Consider the following 25628-nt stretch of genomic DNA (forward strand, 5'->3'; position numbering starts at 1 on the left):
CACATATTGAGATTAGACGATGCAACATTTTAAACCCAGCAACACTGTTGCCACTGACCTCTCCTACTGAACAACTTCACGATTGTTTTGACATAATTGATTTAGTGACCAAACCCAGACCAGATTTACAAGATACTCCCCTTTCTAAGGCAGAAATGACACTTTTAGTTGATGGTTCTTGCATGAGACTCCCCACTGGAGGACTAGCAGCAGCCTATGCCGTCACAAATGGTACAAACACCTTGGAAGCACACAAGATAGAGATACTGTCGGCACAAGCAGCCGAACTCATAGCACTAACACGAGCATGTCACTTAGCAAAAGGAAAATCAGTTAACATTTACACTGATTCACAGTACGCTTTCGGGGTTGTACACAACTTCGGCACATTGTGGAAAGAGAGGATTCCTACATCACACAGGTCTAAAATACAGCATGCTACACTCATCACTGCCCTCTTAGAGGCCAGTCAGTTACCAGCGAAAGTTGCAGTATCAAAGTATAAAGCGCACACAAAAGGAACCGATGAAATATCAAAAGGAAATTATTCCGCAGACAGTGCAGCCAAATTAGCAGCAAACACAGAATTGAATATACTACACCGCCAATACGAGACCCCTTTTCTGACATCCAGGATGTCCAAAGTCACACCACACCACAGGAACTGCTAGAATGGAAGGAAAAAGGAGGGGTCCTTACAGATCAGGGTTGGATGACACCTGAAAGAGCAGTAGGGTTTCTGCCGGATGCTATGGTACAGGTTATAATAAACACCATACATGGACCAGCGCATCTGGGAGAAAAAGCAATATTAGACAGCATACAGAACATATGGCACAACAAACATTTGAGAGCTGCAGCCAAACAAAAAGTTAAAACGTGCATGATTTGTAATCAGTTCAACCCAGGTAAAGGCACAAAGGTGGAGCAGGGTGGATTCCAACCCCCTGACCATCCATTTGAAGTTCTCCAAATGGACTATATCCAGATGGAGAGATGTAGAGGTCACAAGTATGTGCTAGTTGTAGTATGTGCTCTGACCAGATGGACAGAAGCCTATCCCGTCCCAGATTACACTGCAACGACAACTGCTAAGCAACTAGTAAGAGAATATTTCCCGAGATATGGGTTGCCCCGCGTCATCTACTCAAACAACGGCTAGCCCTTCTCCTCTGAACTCATGAAGCAAGTGTCTCTTCTGTTAGGGTACACTTGGAAATTTCACTGCGTAAGACATCCTCAAGCAGCAGGTCTAGTAGAGAGACACAACCAGACTTTGAAGACAAAATTGGCCAAGATATGTACAGACAAAGGCGTGGACTGGATGGTAGCCTTACCGGTTGCCCTCTTCTACATGCGTATGGTAGCACATTCCAGAACTGGTCTATCTCCGTATGAGGTGGTCTTTGGCAGACCACCAAATATGTGGGGTACGCCAATGCCTAAAAGAATTACTGATGTAGACAGCAGAATATTGACTGATTACCTGGCTTCCTTGATGTCTGCACTCCAATCTTGTCGTTCACAGGTCGCTGCAGCCTTCCCTGACAAAACCGCCCCTGGAGAACACACCATCCCACCCGGCGACTGGGTGATAAGAAACTTCGACAGGACCAGTCCTCTTCAGCCCAGGTGGAAGACTCCGAAGCTCGCGCTCCTAACCACGCGGACGGCGGTGAAGGTCGAAGGCAGGAAGGGCTGGCTACACGCGAGCCACTGCCGGAAATATTTTGGACGAAGAGACACTGTTGCCGGCGACGCTGCCAACCCTAGTGACATTGTAACAGAACAATCTTTTGTGCCTTTGGAACTGACCCCACAACAAGAATATAAATCAAAGTTGAGGTCTGCCATCCGGACTCTGGCTAATTAAGTCCACTGGGCGCAGGTCCAGTGGTGAAGCGGTTGGAGCATGGGGATGGATTTAAACACCTTGACTATGTGGGAAAAAGATAGAATGAAACGCAGAAACAAGAACTTTAAGAAATTGCGTAGTGGTTCTATCATATGTTTAATGATATTGTTTTTCTTCATAACCATTATGACGTGTCTTGGTTGGATCCTCCACACTGTTTTTCCTCCAACACCACACACCTCTCATGCACCCAACAGCACTCAGGAACACACATATCACGACCTACCCCCTCATGAACAAGCCCATAGACTAGCCTTGCAAAACAATACCTTTATACAGATGTTACACTACACTCATCAGGCCAGCAATAGCACAAATTGCTGGATATGTGGCCGCCTCCCACCTCATCAGAAAAAGGGAGGGATGCCTCTTTTCCCCTTTCCATTTTCCTATAATGGGACTTGTGAAGCCTGGTTCGCCCTAATAACAGCTGACGATACCACCCCCACCTCCTGCCCTGACGGAAATAATTCATGCAAGAATGGGTGGCCTTGGGGGAACTTAAACAAGGTACTTAATGCTGCCTGTTACCCAAATAAGGATGGAAGTCCTCAGGCGACAGGAACAGTCCTAGAAAGTGAAGAATACAAGCAAGGGAACATGACCATGTCCTACAAGATGTTAAATACCAAACCTAAAAAGAATGCTGGTCCCCCTTCCATCTCTGTCTCACCAGTAAAAGGACACCTGTGCATCCAGAAAAATGGCTCTGTTCCATTAGGACACAGTGACTGTCATACCACTATAAGTTTTGAAGACAGAGGAAAGTCCTCATTTCAAGCATCTCGCCATACTTATTTCGTCTGTGGCCAAACGGCCTATGTGCAGCTGCCCTTGAACTGGGGGGGAACTTGTTATATAGCATTCCTGTTACCCCCTGTCTTTGTGGCCCCATCCACTTACCACCGAGACCTCCTAGTGCCCCATGTCAGACATAAAAGAACGATCGATACCTCCTTGGTTGACCAAACAGAAACCTCATAGGAACAGTATACAGATTTTGACAAAGGGTTCTTCTTCTTTGTTGGCCCTGTACAGAACAGCAAGCTTATACGCAGGTTGACAAGGACCTTAGAGGCTATTGTAAACCAGACGGCGTCTGCCCTGGGGAGCTTAACCCAGGAGCAGTCCGCCATACGATTGGTTACTCTCCAAAATCGCCTTGTCCTTGACATCATCCTGGCTGACAGAGGCGGAGCCTGTAAAATTATAGGCTCTAGCTGCTGTATATTTATTCCTGATAATTCCCCATCTGTATACACAGCCATAACAAAATTACACAAGATAGCCGTAAGTTTACATCAAGAACCTGGCACCTGGACGTGGTCGGATTGGTTCTGGAAGATAATATCGTCCTGGGGATGGCAACTGCTGTCAGCAGCAGGTATAATATTCCTGATAATAACTGGATGCTGCCTTTGCATCCAATGTGGTCCTGCTCTGTGCGGTCTATGCGCTGCAAACTGCATTCCTAAACCACTTGTCCAGCAGAGAGAAAGGGAAAGAATTATGCTACAAGAATGTATAGATGATCTCATGCAAATTGAGAAATAATATACGTACACTCTGGGGCAAGGAGGGAATGTGGAAATAAAATTGACAGTTGTGCCCCATCATTTCCCTGTTTCTGCCTGGTAGCCATTTGCCTCAGACAAACACCCATTTTGTGTGTGACATGCTCTCAGCAACTTGTCTGAAAACTGTCCTTCACATCCCCATTGAATCTTGCACAACCCCCTGCTCCTTGTGGTCGAGCCAATTCTAAGAAGCCTGCCTGTGTGCCTTCCCCCAGTTGTGCCAGAGACTCAGCCACATCCTGTTCATTGTTGGTGACTCAGCCTGTCACACCAGCTGCCCTGTGACCACCCCCAACTGAAAGAGGAAGCACGAGGTTAGGCCCTGAAACCACACCAACTAATAGAGGAAGCACAAGGCTGTACACTGTGAACACACATTTCTGTGGTTCTGCACGATAGTTCCTGTTTTACACAAGATGGTTCCTGTTCTTGACTCAAAGCCAGAGATAAACCCCCGAATGAGTAAGGGCCTTCAACTGAAAGAGAACACATTTCCACACATCACATGCCCTCTCACAAGACACGCCCCTACCTTGACACATCTGTTGGAAATTACTACTTGTCACTTCCCTTTTTCTTGTCACTTCTCCTTTCTTCCTATTGACTGAAAACTGTATAAATATTCTGATGTGTGAATAAAACTGCAGACCACTCCTGTACCCGCTTGGTGCTGGAGCTCTCCCCTTAACTCGAGTTACTGGACCCTTTTTTACTCGAACACCACGGACTCCTCTCTTTGCTTTGACTGAAATTATGATTATTAAGTATAGAAATTCTGAGATGAAGTAATATTGAATTAATTTACGACAACACGACCCCGACCAGTGGGGAAGTTGTGCTTTGGCCCATCATTGTGCCAACCTCTCAGCATTACTTGTGCCAAAGGACGACGCTCCAACCCGCTTCGGCGACTCGTGGGCTCATCTTTACGCACTCCAAATTGCTGCCTCCCGCAGTCCCTTGTCTCTCGACTGGTGGGCCCTAGCGGAGGTCAATCTTTACTTTAAAGGGCTCCCCTGGTTGCTCCAGGCCTGCTCTACCATCTCCTCGCTGGAGACCTTGCTCAGACCTCGTGGGTCTGAACCTTAGCTGTTTTCTAATTCTTGCGTAGGTTGCGGTTGCCAAGGCTTAGTGGATCCAATCCGGACACTAACACCGCAGCGGCCTTCATCCTTCGTGGGGCAGTTGCCCTCCAGTAGCTGGCCTTCCTTGAAGCCTCCTGGACCCCGTGGCTGCTGATCCAAGCTACCCGTCTTCAACCTGAAAACACCCGACATTGAAGGACTCTTTCTCCTGAGCTCCCTGGTCACTGGCTAGTGACCCAGACTCTGTCCCCTCTGCTTTCAGGTCCTTACCTTCAAGATCTACATCTTCAATCTGCACGACATCGACGACGCTTCACACCAGCAGCAGTTCTTCACGTTTTTCCATTGAAAACGAGACATCGACCGACACCAAAAACGACCTATGCACCCGGCTTCCCTGGGACAGGTAACAGGGGTACCTCGGTAGTCTCGTGGGTGTGGGCCCTCCAAGAGCTTAACTCTAAACTCCTGAACTTGAACTCCTGCTAGAAGTGTCCAGATTCTTGTAATTTCCAACCGCGACATTCCCCATAGGGTTTAATAGGGATGCCGACTGTAGTTTAAACACTGCACATGCTTCCCGTGGGTCCCCTTTCTCACTACCTTGGGTGGTTTCGTAAGGGGCCAGCGATCCTAAGTGCCCTAGGCACTGTCTGCAGAACTGTCGTGGTTCTTATACCATTTTTTTAATTTATGGTTTGGTCCCCCCTGGGGCCCTGTGATTCCAGTGCTATTTATTGTTGTTTAAATGCTTTATTGAATTGTATCTTTACCTCCAGCCTCACAAGAGACTAGTAGAATTTGTTCTTAGAATAAATACATATATTTTTAATATATACATGTGTGGACTACTCTTTCATTTGGTCATTCAAGAGGTTATCCATGGTAAAACAATAAGCTTAACACTCCTTCAAGACTTAGCCCGAAGGCTGCTCTCCACAGCTACCACTAGGATAGCTTTCTTTAAAAGTTGTCTTTTAACCTATCACCTTAAGAGTCGAATTGGACTGGTACAAGGTGTCCCCTATAACTAGTGGACAGCATATGCCAGGCCAACTTCTCACAATGGGGCTCACTGAGAAACTCAAAAGGAGATGGGATGTCCTCTTACCATGTCTGCTTTTCGCTTACAGAGAAGTGCCACAGAAGGGAGTAGGTTTCTCACCATTTGAACTTCTGTTTGGCCATCCTGTGAGGGGACCACTCTGTCTTGTAAAGGAGGGCTGGGAGAGGCCTCTCCAAGAACCTAAACAAGATATTGTGGGCTATGTGCTTGGCCTAAGGTCCAGAATGGCTGAGTACATGGAAAAAGCATCCAAGAATCTTGAGGCCAGCCAGGAGCTTCAGAAGCACTGGTATGACCAAAAAGCTGCACTGGTTGAATTTCAACCTGGGCAACAGGTATGGGTTTTGGAGCCAGTGGCACCAAGGGCACTCCAAGATAGATGGAGTGGTCCTTACCCTATCCTAGAGAAAAAGAGTGAGGTCACCTACTTGGTTGACCTGGGCTCAAGCAGGACACCCAAAAGGTTTATACATGTGAACCACCTCAAGCTCTACAATGACAGGGCTGACATCACCATGCTGATGGTGACTGACGAGGAAGAGGAAGCAGAGAGTGAACCTGTCCCTGATCTCCTCTCCTACATCCCAAAAGATGGGTCAGTAGATGGAGTTGTCTTTTCAGACACCCTCTCTGCCCAACAGCAGACTGACTGCAAGCAAGTCTTTCAACAGCATGCTAAGCTCTTTTCCCTGTCCCCTGGTCTGGCAAACTGGTGTACCCACGATGTGGACACTGGTGACAGTGCACCTGTCAAAATCAAGATCTATCGACAGCCAGACAAAGTCAAGGAAAGCATCAGAGCTGAAGTCAGCAAGATGCTGGAGTTAGGGGTTATTGAACCCTCTGAGAGCCCCTGGGCCAGCCCAGTGGTTCTGGTCCCCAAACCTCATCCACAGGGTGGAAGGAGAGAAATGAGGTTTGGTGTGGACTATAGAGGACTCAACTCTGTCTCCGAGACAGATGCTCACCCTATTCCAAGAGCAGATGAGTTGATAGACAAATTAGGGGCAGCCACATTTCTCAGTACCTTTGATTTAACTGCAGGGTACTGGCAGATTGGCATGGCCCCAGGAGCAAAAGAGAAAACCGCATTCTCCACACCAGACGGGCACTATCAGTTCACTGTTATGCCCTTTGGTTTAAAGAATGCCCCTGCCACCTTCCAGAGGTTGGTCAATCAAGTCCTTGCTGGGTTGGAGTCCTTCAGTGCAGCTTATCGTGATGATATTGCTGTCTTTAGTTCCACCTGGCAGGATCACCTGATCCACCTTGGGAGGGTTTTAAAAGCCCTGCAAACTGCAGGCCTAATTATCAAGGCATCCAAATGCCGGATAGGGCAGGGCACTGTGGTGTACTTGGGTCACCTTGTTGGTGGAGGCCAGGTATAGCCCTTACAGCCCAAGATCCAGGCCATCCTGGACTGAGCAGCTCCAACAACCCAGACCCAAGTCAGGGCATTCTTGGCTTGACTGGGTACTACAGGAGGTTTGTGAAGGGATATGGGTCTATTGAGACTCCCCTCACAGAACTCACCTCCAAGAAAATGCCCAAGAAGGTTAACTGGACAGTTAGTTGCCAAAAGGCTTTTGACACCCTGATGTGCTCGGCAACAATTCTAAAAGCTCCAGATTATGCCAAGCAGTTCATAGAGCAGACTGATGCCTCTGAGCTAGGGATAGGTGCGGTCCTATCCCAGACCAATGATGAAGGCCAAGACCAACCTGTTGCTTTTATAAGCAGAGGGCTTCTCTCCAAGGAGCAGCGTTGGAGTGCCATTGACAGGGGAGACCTTTGCTGTGGTTTGGTCCCTGAAGAAGTTGAAGCCATACTTGTTTGGTACTCACTTTCTGGTTCAAACTGACCACATACCTCTCAGATGGCTAATGCAAATGAAAGGAGAAAATCCTAAACTGTTGGGTGGTGCATCTTCCTACAGGGAATGGACTTTGAAGTGGAACACAGACCTGGGACAGCCCATGCCAATGCAGATGGACTTTCCAGGTTCTTCCACTTAGACAATGAAGACTCTCTAGGGCAAGGTTAGTCTCATCATCTTTCGTTGGAGGGTGGGGGGGGGTTCTGTGTGCAAGTGCCCTCTTTCTTGCATGGTATACCCCCACTTTTTGCTGAATTGCTGATGTACTTTGACTGAGTGTGCCCTGGGCTCCTTCCAATCAGGTACCCAGGGCCTGTGTTCCTTCCCTAAAACTGCATTGAAGCCTAAACCCAATTGGCATCTCTGGCCACATGTCAGCCCCTGGTAAATGGTACCCTAGGTACCGGATTGCAGCACTTATTGTGCCACCCTTAGAGGCCCTGTACCCTGACACACACACACTGCCTTTGCAGGCTGAGTGTCTGGGTGCAGAACAAAACAAAGAGACGACATGGCACACATCCCTGTGTGCCGTGCCCACAAACCACTGCCCTGGCATACATCAGTCACCCCTCTAGCTGGGTGCCAGTGATGAGGGTACAGGTGTGTGAGACCTGTAACCCTACAGTGCCCAGGTCCATTCCTGGGCCCTGTAAGTGCAGTGCTGCCATTAAGAGTATATGGTGCTGGGAGGTTTTCATTAAGAACTCCACAGCACCATAATGGCTGCACTGAAGACTGGGAAGTTTGGTATCAAACTTCTTAGCACATTAAACCCACACTGATGCCAGTGTGGGATTTCATGTAAAATGCACGACAGAGGGCATCTTAGAGATGCCCCCTGAAAATCGACCAACTCCCAGTGACCTGACTGAGTGGCTGCGCAGGCTGCCACCACCAGACATGTTTCTGGACCCCTGGGTCGAGAGCTTGCTGCTCTCGGGGGCCTGAAACAATGCACATACTGGGACGAGGTGCCAAGCCTCCTCCCCCAGGATTGGCAGGGTTCACGAAGGAGAAGCTTCAAAGGCATGCCGCCTTTGTGAGCTTCTCCAGACCACTTGCTGTACTCAGCAACTGGTCCCCACTGGTTCTACCCCCCACTTTGGGCGTGAGACCCGGCGGGAAAAACAAAGTGAGGAAGAGAGGTGTGCCCACCTCTGCCAACTCCACCCCTAAGGTGGGGGAGGTGAGGTGAAGCACAACCTAGAGTCCCCGCCCTCTTGAGGATGGGAGGACCCAGCCAACCAGGGACAGGCTCCTGCCCCCCCTCCCACTGGAGAGTGGCATAATAGGGGGTGTACCCACCCCAGGGAAGGGACCCATTGGTCCCTGCCCTTTACCTACCTGTAACGCCCTTAAATTTAGGGCACCCTGAACCTTCCTTCCTCAGATCCAGCAACCACAAGAAAAGGACAAGAAGCTGCGTAGAGCTAACAAGAGGACGACGCCCACTGACTTGGCCCCAGCCCTACAGGCCTGTCTACCCTCGAACCTGCTACTGCAAAACCCCGGCGTGTCCAGCAGCCAGCAACCTCAAAAACCCCGGAGGACCTGCCTGCATTCACTTTCCAAGCTGCTTCTCCCGTGAACACCGTACGTGTTTGAACTGCAGCTTCTGCTGCCAGACAGAAACCGCGAATTCAGCACACTCTGCACCCGCCGAACCCGGCCTGTGTTTGAGTGAACAAACACCACAAGGAGGTCCCACTGGCGATCCTGACCTGAGATCCGGCGACCCCTGACCTGCCTCAAGCCTCCAGACGACGCCTGCAGCCTCAATCCAGGAGACCCTCCTGGAAGATCTTCGTCCCGAGCCTGCAGTGTTTCTTTGTCCAGGAGAATCTCCATTGAATTCAACAGGGCACCCGACCTCAAAACTGCACCCGGCTGTCCTAGTGCCACTGAGGGTGCCCCTTTGGTGCTAACTTGGTCCCAACGTGCCCTGAGCTTAACCCTAGGAGCTTTGCTCCCACAACCCTGTGGCCTTCTTGCCAGCAGCCACCAACCGGAGTCCCCCTATCCCCCATTGGATAACATTGGGCCTCAACACTCTGCACCTGGCCTCCCGAGTGCTGCTGAAGGTGCAACAACAGTGCATCACTGACCCTGGGAGACCCCCCGAGTCTAACCCCAGAACCACAACTCAAAAGACTGATTACTTACCTTGAAACCGATAACTCATTTTTCCTCATAGGATAACATTGACACTTTTGCTTTCAAAAAGTTTCTAAGTGTCGACTTTTGAAAACTGCAAATATTCCTTAAAAATCAGCTGATTAACCAAAACGCATTTTCTCAACTGTTTTCAGGAAATGTCCCAGTGCTAAATCCAGGATCCAGCACTGAGTAAGAAAAAGTACTGATAACCTAACTTACCTGCTAAGTGAATTTCCTCCCATAGGATAACATTGGTGATTCTATGTGAAAAACTTTTTAGTGTCAACTTTTGAAATACATAATATTCCTTAAAAATCATACCTTTAACCAAAACGCATTTAGTCACCTGTTTTGAGGAAATGTCCCATGGATGAATCTAGGATCCAGTCCTGTGGTTAGAAAAGTAATCTGAAAAGTAATTAACTGCATTTTACTTAAAAAGCCCATTCAATTGAATGTACTATACCTGCAATGTGTTGCAAACTGCTTTCTTAAACCTGTAATCAAAACTAGTACCAGTTATACTACAATTCTGAACTGTGTTCAAACAAGTCAATTACTACTGCAAAGTATGTATATGCTTACCTGTACCAGGCTTGCTTGGTTCTAGAAATAAAACAGTATATATTTTTATACAAAACAATTGGCCTAGAGTTCAGTTCTTGAGTGTGTGAGACCATTTGCTGACTGAGTGTGTACATCAAATGCTTTACACTGTCCTCTGATACTGCCTTACTGCTCGACCAAGCTACCACTTTAGAGAGTAAGGTTCTATCTAACTTTAACCTCTGCCAAACCTCTGGAGACTCTTGGACTCTATACACACTGTACCTCACTTTGGTGCAGTATGTAGAGAGCCAGTTTCTTACAAATAGCACCAAACATGCAAAGGTTTGGGGAAGAAGCATGCAGCTTCTTTGATATACATAATAAAGAGAGACTGGCATTTTTATCAACTAGAAGAAACTCATTAGATACAGTAAGGTGCATGTGAAAGGAAATCAGGAAAGGGTGCCGCAACTGGTAGCCTTTCAAAATCTCTCAAAACCGGCATGAATGCAATTCAATAAAGCATTTCCACGTACAGTTTATGCTACAGTTTATAAAACGAAAACCCTAAATTAAATGGTTACGTTCTTTTTAAAGAGCTGACCGTGGAGGAGTGAATAATGGCTTCGATAATCAGGTAGCCGTTCTTTACTGTCAGATCATATTCTAATGAAATTACAAAAGAAAAATACACTGGCTAAGACTATGAAAATAGTTTGCGCGACTAACCTTCTAGTTAGTACAACCATAAGATGCATTTAGCACTGCAGGCACATAGTCGTGCGTTGGCAAAGAGGGCAGGGAGAACAGGAGGGGTAGAAGAAATAGTACCTGCATCGTCCAGGCAACACAACAGCTCAGTGAAACAAAATTATTTAAAGCTAACACGCTACGTTGCGGCAAATACACAATTTAAGCAGAACATGCTGCTTTCACAAAATCTCATAATCCCAGAGGCCCTACGCATAGGGACAGGACGGACTTGCCCAGTATTTAGGGAGCTGCAGAGAAAATGGAGGCTTAACTGAGGGAACCGGGGGTGAAGATTGTAATGTATGGGGGCGAAGCTATTGAACGTATAAACTAAACCACCAGTTTGAGGCATATGAGCTGCAGATTATACACTATGCATAGATCGCCATCTGGTGTTGGGCCCGGATGTTTGCAGTTTGTTTTTCCTCTTGGGAAGTCTTTGGAAGTCACGAGTTCGGTGACTCCTCCCTTGGTTCGTATTGCGCATGGGCTTCGGCTCCATCCTCAGATTGTTTTTTTCCGCCATCGGGCTCGGATGTAATAATTCGCGCTCCGGTTCCGAACTTTCCCAGTTCAACGATCGACGCAAAAATCCTTGCTCATCGAGCTCCTTCAGATAATAAATCATCTTAATCACCTTCTCTTCGGCACTTCTTCGATTCCGGTCGTCGACGGCGGCCTTCGGGCCTATTCCGGCTCCGGTCTCGGCTGATGGAAAGAACTCCTTTCAAGAAGTGCCCTTGATGTGGGTCCAAGTTTCCCCACACCGATCTCCACGAGGTGTGCAACCTCTGCCTCTCCCCTGAACACAAGGCCCGAGACTGTCCAAGCCTGCAAGTCTTTTCGCTCTAAAAAGACTATTCGAGATAGACGGGCTAGACGCAACATGGCGCACTCCTCGACCACCGCTCCAGTCGACATCTTCGGGGACGACGTCGAAGCTCCGGGACAGCAGAACATCGAAGAAGAGGACGACGACCTAGTCAGTGCTTCCGAGGCTGACGACTCCGATGTGGAGGACATCACCCCGGCGCAGAGGGTCGTGAGTACAATACCCCCTCCCACACCGATACCCAAAAAGGCTTCGGTCACACCTTCGCGCCTAGGCAAGACCAAGGATACTGCTTCTCACACCCCGCCTTCGGGCCCGGTGAAGAAGCCTATTAAGCCTTCCGGCAGCTCGGGCTCGAGCCAGCCTACCACTGGTACCGAAAAACACCCTTCGGCACCGAAGAAAAGATCGGCCTCCATCTCCACACCGAACCCAGTACCAAAGCCTTCGGTGTCGAAACCTGCCCTTCCGGTGCCGACCAAACATCAGAAGGCCCTCGGCACCGACACTCCCGTGCCGAAGCCTTATTCGGCACCGACCAAAAAATCAGAGGTCCCAAAGAAGCACGGCTTAGACCAACCTAAAAAGCCGTCGGCCCCGAAAACTTCGGCGCTGACCGAACAACCAGTGTCGCAAGAACTTTTCACACCGGATCCTCTCCAAAAGACACTCACCAAGGATCCAAGAACTGGACATTTGACATTGTCTACAAAAAAGAGACACTTGGACAAACCAGCTCCACCTCCAAAGAGGAAAGACACAGCTACCTCCCCTTTCAGAGTGCCTTCCTCTCCTCCTCCACCTCCTCCACCCTCCCCACCTCCACCCTCGCCTCATCGTTCCCCAACAGTGTCTCCTGTCCCAGACGATTTAGGAGACCCATATTATGATCCAGCAGATGTGCCACAAGACCCCACCCCTACTGGATCGACTATAATAATCCGGACATCCCAGATGTCCCACAGGATGACCTTTACCCATCTAGGCCATCCCCACCTGAAGATTCCTTAGGTTTTCACCACCTATTACAATGGGCGGCACACTACCACGGGGTGGACTTACATACTGACCCAGTGGAGGAAGTTTTTCTCCTAGACACCTTTGACAACGCACATAGGTCTACTGCCATCCTACCTATGTTAAAGGGAGTGATTAAACATGCACCGCAGGTCTTTAAAGACCCAGTCAGGGCCAGGGTCCTAAACCCCCGTATAGAGAAAAAATACAAAGCCGCCCCCACAGACCCTTCATACATTAAAGGCCCTGCACCATTGGATTCCCTAGTGGTATCTACAGCTAGGAAGCGCTCAAATTCTCAAGCGTCAGGCAAAGCACCACCACCTGACAAAGAGTCCAAGCTCCTAGACGCGTCGGGGAAGCGCACTGCGTCACAAGCCGCCAACATATGGCGTATCGCCAACACGCAAGCGCTATTGGCCAGATACGACAGGGCGCATTATGATGAGTTAGAGGCCATCATGCACCATCTCCCTGAAAAATACAAGAACAGGGCCAATGAATTGATCCAAGAGGGGAAAAATAATAACTAATACTTCTATTCGCTGTGCCCTAGATGCAGCAGATACAGCCTCCAGGGCCATAAACACCAGTGTCCTTCTCCGTCGCCATGCCTGGCTCAGAGTTTCAGGTTTTAAACCTGAGGTACAAGCCTCTATATTTAACCACCCATTCGACCAAGATCATCTATTTGGCCCAAAAGTTGATGAAGCCCTCGAAAAGATGAAAAAAGATACTGACACGGCGAAATCCATGGGAGCCCTACAGTCACACACTCCTAGGCGCTCATTTCGCCGCTCTTCCTTTCGAGGCACGGGGTGAGGCTACTCCTCGGATAGTGCATCCACGTCCTACAAATCCCCTCCTCAATCTACCTTCACAAAGGGTTATCAAAGAGGCGGATACAGCGGCAATAATAATAAGGGCAGAGGCAAAACAAATACCGCCCGCTCTGCCACACCTACTACCCAATGACTTTCCCCCGCTCCCTCCAGACCATTCCACTCCGGTCGGGGGCAGAATACAACATTTCCTTCACGTCTGGGAGACCATCACGTCAGACAGATGGGTCAGATACCCCCCCCAAACATTCCTCCCAGGCACCGCCCTATATCTCAAGAACATACTGCGCTACTAAAACAGGAGGTGATCTCCCTCCTGCAAAAAGGAGCCATAGAGCAGGTCCCCATAAATCAACAAAATTTAGGGGTCTACTCCCTGTACTTTCTGATTCCAAAGACAGACGAGACTCTGCGACCTATCGTAGATCTCAGACCTCTAAACACTTACATACAATCAGACCATTTTCACATGGTAACCCTTCAACAGGTTCTTCCACTCCTCTCCCAGAACGATTTTCTCACCACTCTGGACTTGAAAGACGCATACTTTCACATCCCAGTACACCAGTCTCACAGAAAGTACCTCAGATTTGTGGTGGACGGGCAATACTACCAGTTCAAGGTGCTCCCGTTCGGGGTAACAACAGCACCAAGGGTATTCACCAAGTGCCTAGCAGTAGTGGCTACACACCTCAGAAGACAGCACATTCACGTCTTCCCGTATCTGGACCACTGGCTAATAAAAGCCACGTCCTACGAACAATGTGTGCAACATACCGCCACTACTTCACCAGCTAGGTTTCACGGTGAACCATCAAAAATCCCACCTGGTACCATCACACACAAAACGATACCTTAGTGCCACCATAGACACCTCAAAAGCCATAGCCTATCCCAATCCTGCCAGGATTGCAAAAATACAGGCTCTGCGTCAAAAATTCATATGTCAACACTCTCTCCCAGCAAGAGTGTTTATGCAACTGATAGGGATGATAGCCTCTTGCATCTTCATAGTGCCCCATGCAAGACTCCAGATGCATCCACTCCAAGAGTGCTTAGCGCGCCAGTGGAACCAGGCCCAGGGACAACTGACAGATCTGGTGTTGGTAGACGGTCGCACCCATCGCTCTCTGCAGTTGTGGAACACCACAAACCTTTCCAGAGGTCGACCGTTCCTGGACCCGAACCCACAAATAATCCTAACAGACGCATCGCTCTCCGGCTGGGGAGCTCATCTGTTACATCTCACAGCACAGGGCACATGGACGCTACAACAGAAGTTACTCCACATCAACCATCTGGAGTTACTGGCAATCTTCCTCGCCCTAAAATCCTTCCAGACGCAGATTTCAGGCAAGGCAGTCCTCATTCGCACAGACAACATGACTGCCATGTACTACATTCAAAAGCAGGGGGGCACACACTCTCCACAGCTCTCTCAATTAGCACAGAGCATATGGAGATGGGCAATTCCACAAAAGATCTTTCTCCTGGCCCAACACGTCCCAGGAGTCCAAAACACCGTGGCAGATCTGCTCAGCAGACAGACGCAGCAGATCCACGAGTGGGAACTTCACCCACAGGTTCTTCACCCGTTCTTTCAGAAGTGGGGGCATCCACACATAGACCTATTCGCCACCCACGAAAACAAAAAATGCCCAAGCTTCGCCGCCAGATATCCACACCCATTGTCCAAAGGCAATGCGATATGGATGAACTGGTCAAACAAATTTGCATACGCTTTTCCACCTCTCCCACTAATTCCATTAGTGGTGCGAAAGCTACAACAGCATTCCCTAACACTGATCCTAGTAGCTCCAACATGGGCCAGGCAACTGTGGTACACCACACTGCTGGAACTCTCAGTAGTACCACACCAAAAGCTACACCTCTCACCATGCCTCCTAACCCAGAACCATGGAGAGATCAGGCACCCGGACCCAGCTCAGCTCAACCTTGCGATCTAGCTCCTGAGGTCCTAGAATTCGGATACCTTAACCTTCCCCCTGATTGCATGAATATTATCAGGGAAGCTAGACGCCCTACTACTAGGGCATGCTATGCTGCAAAGTAGAAAAGATTTGTTGTTTACTGCCACAACAACACAATCAATCCTTTCAATGTGTCCATACAGCACATCATATGTTACTTACTCCATCTACAAAGGTGTAACCTAGCATATACTTCCATTCGGTTACACCTCGCTGCAATTGCTGCTTATTTACAGAACAGGCAGCACCTATCACTTTTCTGAGTGCCTGCCATCAAGGCCTTTATGGAAGGCCTCAAAAGAGTAATTCCACCCAGATTACCACCCTCACCTGTCTGGAACTTGAATATAGTTCTCACACGGTTAATGGGACCCCCTTTCGAACCATTACATAAATGTGAGCTCCAATTTCTCACATGGAAAACAGCTTTTCTAGTGGCCATCACTTCCCTCAGAAGGGTTAGTGAAATACAAGCACTCACTATACAGGAACCTTTTCTCCAAATGCATCAGAACAAGGTTGTACTCCGCACCAACCCAAAATTTCTACCCAAAGTCATTTCTCCATTCCATCTAAACCAGTCGGTAGAATTACCAGTCTTTTTCTCACAACCTCAAACCGTTGCGGAAAGGGCTTTACACACACTGGATGTTAAAAGGGCTTTACTTTACTACATCCAAAGGACACAACCTTTCAGGAAAACCAAACGGCTGCTTGTCTTCTTCGCTCCACCACATAAAGGCAACCCTATTTCTAAATCCGGGATAGCTAGGGGGATTGTAAAATGCATACAGATTTGCTACCACAAAGCAAAACAAACGCTATCTGTTCCCCCTAAAGCCCACTCCACAAGGAAGTTAGGGGCTTCTATGGCTTTTCTAGGAAACATACCACTAGATGACATCTGCAAAGCAGCGACATGGTCAACACCGCACACTTTCACAAAACATTACTGTGTAGATGTGCAAACCAAGCAACAAGCTAGTGTGGGCCAGGCTGTACTAAAATCACTGTTCCAAACAACTGCAACGGATGCCGGTGGTCGCCGCTAGGGTTGGGTACTGCTATATAATCTATGCATAGTGTATAATCTGCAGCTCATATGCCTCGAACGGAATATGTTACTTACCAGTATGCATCTGTTCTTGGAATGTAGAGCTGCAGATCTATACACGCCTCCCCGGCTACCTGTATCCGTTCCAGTCTTATCTTATTTAGATACAACACACATGGGTTTCTTTACTGTTACTACTACGCTCCATCTTTCCCTGCTGGCGAAAGACAATCTGAGGATGGAGCTGAAGCCCATGCGAAATACGAACCAAGGGAGGAGTCACCGAACTCGTGACTTCCAAAGACTTTCCAAGAGGAAAAACAAACTGCAAACATCCGGGCCCAACACCAGATGGCGATCTATGCATAGTGTATAGATCTGCAGCTCTACATGCCAAGAACAGATGCATACTGGTAAGTAGCATATTCCTTTTACAGTATAAACCAATAACATACAAGGTATAGCAGGATATATCGCAAGTGACAATATTTCATTAAAAAAATATGTTTTTAAATGCCCATAAAAAATTTCTTAACGCAAAACTACCATACCCACCCAATTTATTTTGCCAGTATCCAATCTATTCCATCAAAACTGTTTTCAGTAAGTAGATGTCTGCTGCTCGTTATTTGAACTCTTTAAATAGGGTAAACAGAGCATTTGGAAAACGCAAGTGCATTTTCTGACCTAGCAATAATACCACATTATCTCTGCTTTATTAGCACAACAAAAGGTTAAGCACATAGTGTTATTTACCAAGCGGCCGAGTGAAGTAGTGTTTGTGAGCTGTAAAGGACGCGTCTATTGACCGCAAGCAAAACAGTAAACAATTACCCCAAGAGGACCGATGACAGGCAAGGAGTTATCAGGCCTTCACTAGACACATAACCAATATATTTTCGACATTGCACTCCATTTAGTAATAGAAAATATACAGTTCACTAGAAAACAATGACTAACGTGGTAAGTGAGTTTCCATCGTTTCATTAACCTCTTCAGCGCGGCGTGGATTTCCGCGCCACGCTGAAGATTCCGTGCGCGGGCGGGGCCATGACGGAACGGTTCCATCATGCGCACAGCGCAACCGACGTGCATGACGGAACCGTTCCGTCATGCGCATCGAAGGGGTTAAGCTGGAAATCCGGCCACAATCTGCAGGGCCCAATGCAAACTGACTTCGTTATTGTTTGCCGCATGCAGTCACAAGACCCTCAAACAAGAGCCACTCCAAGAGCAACAAGCTTTCGGAGAGAGGTTAGGATAAAGAATCATCTAAAGTAAACAAACTGTTCACTACTGTCTGTCATGCTGCAGGGGCTCCAGGGATCTCGGAGCTAAGAGGAAACACACTAGCGCAGTCACGAAAGGGAAAGCGCTCATGCCGAACTGCTGACAATAGGCGCAGGGGCGCCATTGCAAAAAGTTGAAGCACTGCATTTTACCACTGTTGTGAAAAAATATGTAATTTTAAAAGTTGATTTATGCAGCGCCGTGTGGCGTATTGAAAAAAAAATTCGATTTAAAGTTAAAGCACAACATTGCGGTGCTTTAAAAAAAAAAAAAGCATTAATATGGCAGGGACGGCTAACGAAAAGCGGGCGTTGGTCAAATAAAGAAAGGCGCAAGCTGGATAAAAAACAAGTGACAGGCGGCTAGGAAAGTGAAAGTACGCCATGCGCGTCATGCGTTCCTGCAGTGGGAAAAGCTCATTAAAGAAAGTAGAGCTCACTGACTAAAAAAGACATACTGTGTAACAACCGAAGTAAAAGTGCCAGTCACCATGGGAGGGTACAAATGTATGTATGTATGTGCGGACTTATATAGCGCTCAAATTACCCTTGGGCATCTCGGCGCTTGCATTGGGAACCCGTCCTGGTTTTTCCCTGTGAGATAACCCATACTGGGCATCCCCAAGGTGAAAGCCAGGCATCCCGCTGCGGGGGGCCGTTGTGGAGATTAAGCAAGCTTGTTGCCCAGAGCTGCATAGTGTGAACTCGTGCTTAGAGTAGGCACCGAAGCGAGAATTATCGAGTCCGTGGACAATTGGGCTCCAGACGTTGGGAATCGAACCCTGGTCCCGGGTCTGACCTCTGCTTCAGGGTATGCCTCCTCTAACCAGTGAGCTACACTTCTCCACTACAAATGGAGACAACGCGGTACGAAGGAGGGACTAACAAGCCTGTTTATAAATCAGACTCCAGCATTTACGAAGCACACTGGCACAAGCCAATGGCAAATATGGCCAGAGTGGGCGGAGCTTCCATTACATACTCCACTACAACAAGTCTCCCCTAGAGCAGCGCATGCGTGCTGACTCTAGGCTCAACTTAAAAACAACTAAAAGGTCTCCACTGCTGATGGAATGATCTTTGAACTATTACTTGGATGGGTTGAACAACAAATAAGCATCTGGCAGACACTCTATATTCTGAAGCAGTCTAGAGGTAGCCTAATTAACATGGGTGATCCATTCAACCTCCACCCAGGAGTCTGAATATCCCTTTGAGGATTTAGCTCTGTAAATTGCTATCTGTCAATGTGAGCAAGTGAAGGAGATTAGGCTTTTCTTCTATTTATTCCACATAGCATCCTTAGAAAAACAACAGTAGGACTTCATTTCCCATGAAGCCTACAGAGAAAAACAACAATGCAATGCAGTAGTCCATTGTCCAATCAGGTGCCTCCTGGTATCATAACCCCTGCTCTGTGCTGGACATCCTCTTTATTCGCTGCTAGCAGCCTCACTCAGTTAAGTGTCCTTCCCTTCTGTCGCGTTGCTTGTAGTTGAGGGTGCACTGTTGAGCTTTGCTCCGTATGATTGCTGATTGCCCTTATTGATCTATTATTGTTCTGGGTTTATTGGGATATCTTGCTATTGCTCGCGCTGTGTGTGTGAAAGGAGCATCCGCTCCGTATGGCTTAATGCGCGTTTGTGGCTGTTAATTCTGCCTTTGTTTTCACGATGCTAGGAGCCTTCACTCCGTGATTACGGCCGCGGGAGCGTTCTGCCCGCTCCTACGCGGCCGCGCAACTAGTTTGTTGTTACCGGTGGGGAGCGCGACGGTCCGCCAACCGTGAGAGGGCACGCGTCTGTGTTCTTCCGGCGCGGAGCTGCAGCGGGACGCGAGCGGAGCTTGCGCAGACCTCTAACGGCCATTGCAGAGCGCCTCCGCCCGCGTCCCGACTTAGCTCGCGCATTGCCGGTTTGTGCCTGAGGCTGAACACCCCCGTGGGGGTAAGGTTATGAGCATTGTCACCGTACACCTTGAAGGTGCCCAGGCATACGTTTCAAGCCCGCATTAGGTTCTTAGGGTGCTGGGTGTGCTGATTTGGGTCCTGTTACTTCGGCAGTGCTGTTGGCCCTCTGTTTTGGACGGGGGGGGGCCCTGCCTCTTGCCTCTATTCTGTGACCTGGGTGAGATCCCACATGTATTGCCTTGCCCACTTGCGTAATCTAAATTTACGCACACCACTTACTTACACAGAAACTCCGACACTCCTCTGGAGGTAAAATGAGCTTTATTATTATCGTAGACTAAGGCAATAAGTCACTGAAGCTAGTAAGTTCTTAGGCACCAAGTGAAAGACAATGAATACACCACTATATATATATATATATATATATATATATATATATATATAGTGGGGACGCAAGCTCATTACGGAAGCGGAATTTAACTTCCTGAAGAAAGATAACCCTGTAATTCCCACGCTGTACTTTATCCCCAAGATTCATAAGGACCCTGTCAAACCCCCAGGCAGACCTATAATCTCAGCACGTGAGGGTATGTATGAAAAAACGTCCCAATACATTGATTATTTTTTACAAGACTTTGTTAGATCATTGGATTCATATATACAGGACACGGGGGATTTTTTACAGAAGATCAATGGAGTCCAATGGCGGGATGGCTATTGGATGTTGGCTTTGGACGTAACATCTCTATACACCAGCATTAGCCATGATGACGGCATCCAGGCCACTAAATATTTTCTCTCACGCAAACCCACTCAATTTGAGAGCCACAATGCTATGTTAACCGAGATGCTTGAACTCTGCCTCCTTAATAACAATTTCATGTTTAATGGCTTGCTATATCGACAATTGAGGGGCGTAGCAATGGGGGCTAGCTTTTCCCCTAGCTACGCCTGCCTCCATATGGGGTACTGGGAGGAAACTACCCTTCGCCATGACTATGCACAGTGCCTCGCAGATAATGTTGTCTTATGGCTAAGGTTTATTGATGACCTATTTGTTATTTGGAAAGGGTCACTGGAGGAGGCACATGGGTTTATTGAGAGTATATATGTGAACAATCTCAACCTCCATTTCACTGCCACATGTAGCCAAACACATGTCACTTTCCTAGACACCGAGGTATACACCCATGCGGGCAAACTGGAAACTAGGCTACACCGTAAACCCACAGCAGGTAATACAACCCTTCATGCCACAAGTGCACATCCACCCCACCTCATAAATAGTATACCTTATGGGGAGATGGTACGACTGAGGAGAATTTGTAGCAATGAAAAGGATCTCCAGATAGCTCAAGAGCTCAGTAAACTTAGGTTTAGGGCGAGGGGTTACTCGGCGAACATCATTGAAAGTGCCATAGTCCGATCTAATGCTCTGAATCGTGAAGATCTGCTAAGACCCATCAGCGGAGTATCTAGCAACACATTGGTGCCCTCCAATCCTGAGGAGGCTAATAAAAATTCATGTCACAATTTTAGGATCATCATGGGCTACAGCAAACAACAAAATGATTTGCGTAAAATCATTAACAAAAACTGGCCCATAGTACGCAGTGACCCGATATTAGGGCCCCTACTACCGCATCAGGTTACTATTACACACAGCCGAGCCCCCACTATGAGACAAGCATTGGTCAACACGAATCCTGAAACAATTGATAAAACGTCCTGGCTACAACTCAGCAGTGGTTTTTACAAATGCAAAACCTGCAAAGCCTGTTCGCACGGTGTCAATACTAAAACCTACATTGATCCTTTTAGCATGAGACAGCTCAGGATTAATAAATTGTTGACCTGTAAGACTGAATTCGCTATATATGTCCTCACTTGTCCATGCAACCTGAAATACATAGGCAGCACGAAGCTAGCGGTACACAAACGCATTTTACAACACTTGCGTGCGATTACCAATCAAGACAATACCTACCCCGTGGCACGCCATTTCAGGGAAGTTCATAATAGTGACAATAGGGGCTTAAGCTACTATGTTATTGATTGTATTGAACCTAGTAGAAGGGGTGGGGATCGCGAGTCTAACCTCCGCAAATTAGAAACAAGATACATTCTACAATTGAACACCAAGGTCCCCACAGGTCTAAACATGACAGAGGACATGCATACATGCTTGGGTTGATTTTTCACCTTTTTACTGTTTTTTAATGGGAAACCTTTTTATCTGATGTGTTCTTAGCTATATTTTTTACGGAATTTTAGTCATTTGTCATAATCCTATTTAATATGTTTTTTAGGTTATTTATTTAGTATTTTACTATTTATTGTTGACATAATGTACTTTTTTCTATGTAAAAATTTGCGAAATTTGCACATCCTGTTCCCATTATAGAATGTAATGGTCCCCAGCCTGAGATCCAACTCCGCACCCACCGCCGCACATATGCTGTCCATTTGACCATGATAGCTTAATCATACTGGTACAACATTGAGACCCTCTCCGGTCCCATCGAGCTGTATGAACTCAATGAGAATTAGTTTAGTTCTCTCAACAGGGAGTCCACGGTATCCATAAATTTGCCTTTTGTGCCACCGATTCCACCTTAATGGTATTCACCCATTTAATTACCCTAATCCCTGTGCTACATCTGGATGGGAGCTGCATATATAATTTCTCCAATTACCTTGGTTATGCAGTATCCCTTAGCATTAGAACTCAGGCACTTTAGATAGCATGCTTACCCGCATGTTTTTATTTTATTTTCATTAGTTTATTTATTTCTATATATATTTTTTCCTGCACTATTCACTTTTTTATTAAGAGGGGTCCATGGGACAACTGGAATTAACCTCATTCATCAATGTTTTTATGCCAAAAATGTTTTTAATATATATTTATATATTTATTTATATGTGTTATGCAGTTTTATGGCATTACGGTCTGACTAGTATTTTGTGACTCATCCGATTGGTATTTTGGTAATCATGAGCAACTGGTTATTCATATTTCCAGGTCTCACAATGGACAATTGCTCCTATCCTTTCCAGATTTTCAAAAGCATTTAAGCCGACATTTTAAATCATTACTTGCTTGTATGTCTATTTATTATTTTACTTGTTGAGATATGATCACTTGTAAATTAGCGATTGGATATTTCTTCTCTTTTTACCAATGGTGTTTTATTCTTGTCTATGTCTATGACTGCAAACGTTAAGTGATTCCCCCCATGTGACCTACCCTTTTACTTTAAATTTGTAACTTCACGAACTATTTGCTGTCATGTGATCAAGGCTCCACGGAGCCGAAACGTTATGGCCGTCGCTCTGGGCAAATAAAAGAAACCAGCACCAATTCCAGGCTCGTGTACTCTTTCCTTTGGCAGTTGAAGGATCTTCAAGGCTGTTGGAAGTTGTCTTCTTGATATATATATATATATATATATATATATATATATGTATATGATCATGAATATAGACTTATAAACAGTTAATGTACAAAGCACCTCACCAGATGCGTCTGCACCGGAGTCTTCAACATCCCTGGTCAAGCACCGAAAACACCAAGTCGGGAACCCTGCAGAGACTGGGGCACAGGAAGTAATCTCTCCAGGCACGAAAGTCGTCCCGCGATTGCGTCCACTCCAAGACTGAGTTCCTGAGCTCCACCTCACGGACACCGCTTTTTATAGTTAAATCAACACGTTCGAGAACCCTCTAGCAGGCGTTCTCGCCCATCTATCCATCATAGGTGCTGGCCGCATCTCTGCGTCAGACCCACCCATACAGACCTGGCCAGATTCTGCTTGGGTGCGCCAAGGCAAAAGACATTCCTTTCCCTATCTCCGGCCTTGGAGAGCCTTGCACAGCGCATCCTCCCTATGTCCTAGAGATAAGCATAGAATGCACAAAAACAAGCTCAAGGCACAAAATAACCTCACGAGGTATGTCTTGCACCAGCTCGTACTGGTTTACGTGAAAAACATGTTTGTTACTGCTGAAGTGTAACTACAGGTCAAAGCAGCACAAAATGGAAATGCAATACAACAAAATGGAAGACCAGAGCATCACATGGAATCGAGGTCAATATGCAGTTTAGAACGTGTAATGTGTAAAATGGCAAATGCAATACATTCCACCCCTTGACCCTCGATTCACCCATCATATCCCATTGGCCTAAATACTATGGATCTGGGACGAAGAAGGGAGAGAAGATTAGGAATACATTGAATACAACAACATAATGAAATAGAAACATAAATAATTACTATGATAACACCCAGGATATAACGAAGCTGTCCAAAATTAGGTAGCCACCCAAACAACCAATCCCACCATCCTTGATCAACATTTTGGGTAACCCCTTTCACTAAATCTTTTAAAGCATTAATATGTGCATGGATAGATGTAGAATGATCAGATAAATTGAAACAACAGAGTCCATCAAAGTCCTCGCAACCGTGGTTGTTTCAACAACAAATAATCCACAGCTGCCCTATTTTGCAAAACAGCTTTTCTCGTTCCTTGAACATCTAATAGCAAATCAGCTAAAGCGGCAGAAGTATGATTGAGATTCTTCGCAATTAAACAGGCAAGCTTAGCAATAGTTCTTGCATTATAAACGGACAGTCCTGGCACTCCTACAATGGAAATAGCCAAACTAGTATACTCTGCCCTAGAAAGCAAGTCAATATTGGAATCACAATCCTCAGGTAATTGAACAGCAGCTCTAGGGGAGCGAATATGTGTGATAGACTGCATGGGAAAAAGCATAAGACTTAATCGTGATAAGGCACAGGGTCCTCCAGTTATATTAGCTGGTATGTAAGTGTATGAAATATTGCCACACGAAAAAAGCCATCCCTTAAATCATTTCACATGGTTAACATGGGTAGCGACTAATACTGTATGATTACAGATCATATGATTGGTAACATTACTGCAAAAGCTATTATGTCGTGACTGACAATGTTTGTTGATCAGTGGTCAATTGTGTGCTTTTCTCTAGTTTCAATTGGCCACACTTGCCAATTTTGGCAGGGTCACAAGTTAGTTGATAGCAAACGTCTCCAGTAGTGATGTTGTAGGTAACAATACTTGTCATGTTCCTCCAGAGATTATCTGTAACCTCCGGGCAAAAACGACAGTACTCATAAAGACTCAGATGTGTTTGAACATGAGTTTCCTCCACTACCCCATCAAAGTTAGTTTGGTTGAAGATGTGCAGAAGCACACGTGCAGGGGTAGGTACGGCAACAAAAAAAGTGGATATCATATCCGCTGTACTCTGAAGATTTCTCATACAGAAGTGGGAAGTGTTCAGCACATTCTCGGCCAAGTAGGTCCAGATGTTATCTGGTTGCTGCAACAATGCTGTCATCCGACTCGGGCGGTTGATCCCCTTCGGCATCCCCGGGCCATCCCGGACCCCTCCGGACACGCCCAAACACAGACCACACAGCGCAAGCATCGCAGCGGCAAGCCATACTGTGATCTAGAAACAGAAAACAAACTGGTATAATCACTCTCGTAAATAAAAATTTTCAGCAGGTACATTTTCCCACTTTTCCTGTCCGGGTCTCATGATGACAAGGATGTTATCCTTTCCTTTAGCGATTAATTCTGCAGGTTCAGGAGGTTTGTTTGGGGACTCTACCCATAGTTTCGCCCCTGGGTTCTTGTCAGTAGATCCGAACCCGCCCTT

General features: G+C 46.8%; 2 pseudogenes; one reads left to right on the forward strand and one right to left on the reverse strand.

Moving 5' to 3' along the window:
- Positions 1 to 721: 721 nt before the first annotated feature.
- On the forward strand, positions 722 to 3510 carry LOC146871286 (endogenous retrovirus group V member 1 Env polyprotein-like; annotated as a pseudogene).
- A 20567-nt stretch (positions 3511 to 24077) lies between these two features.
- On the reverse strand, positions 24078 to 25410 carry LOC146871287 (uncharacterized; annotated as a pseudogene).
- Positions 25411 to 25628: the final 218 nt, after the last annotated feature.

Source organism: Triturus cristatus, chromosome 1_1 (assembly GCF_964204655.1).
Source record: "Triturus cristatus chromosome 1_1, aTriCri1.1, whole genome shotgun sequence".
Taxonomy (NCBI): domain Eukaryota; kingdom Metazoa; phylum Chordata; class Amphibia; order Caudata; family Salamandridae; genus Triturus; species Triturus cristatus.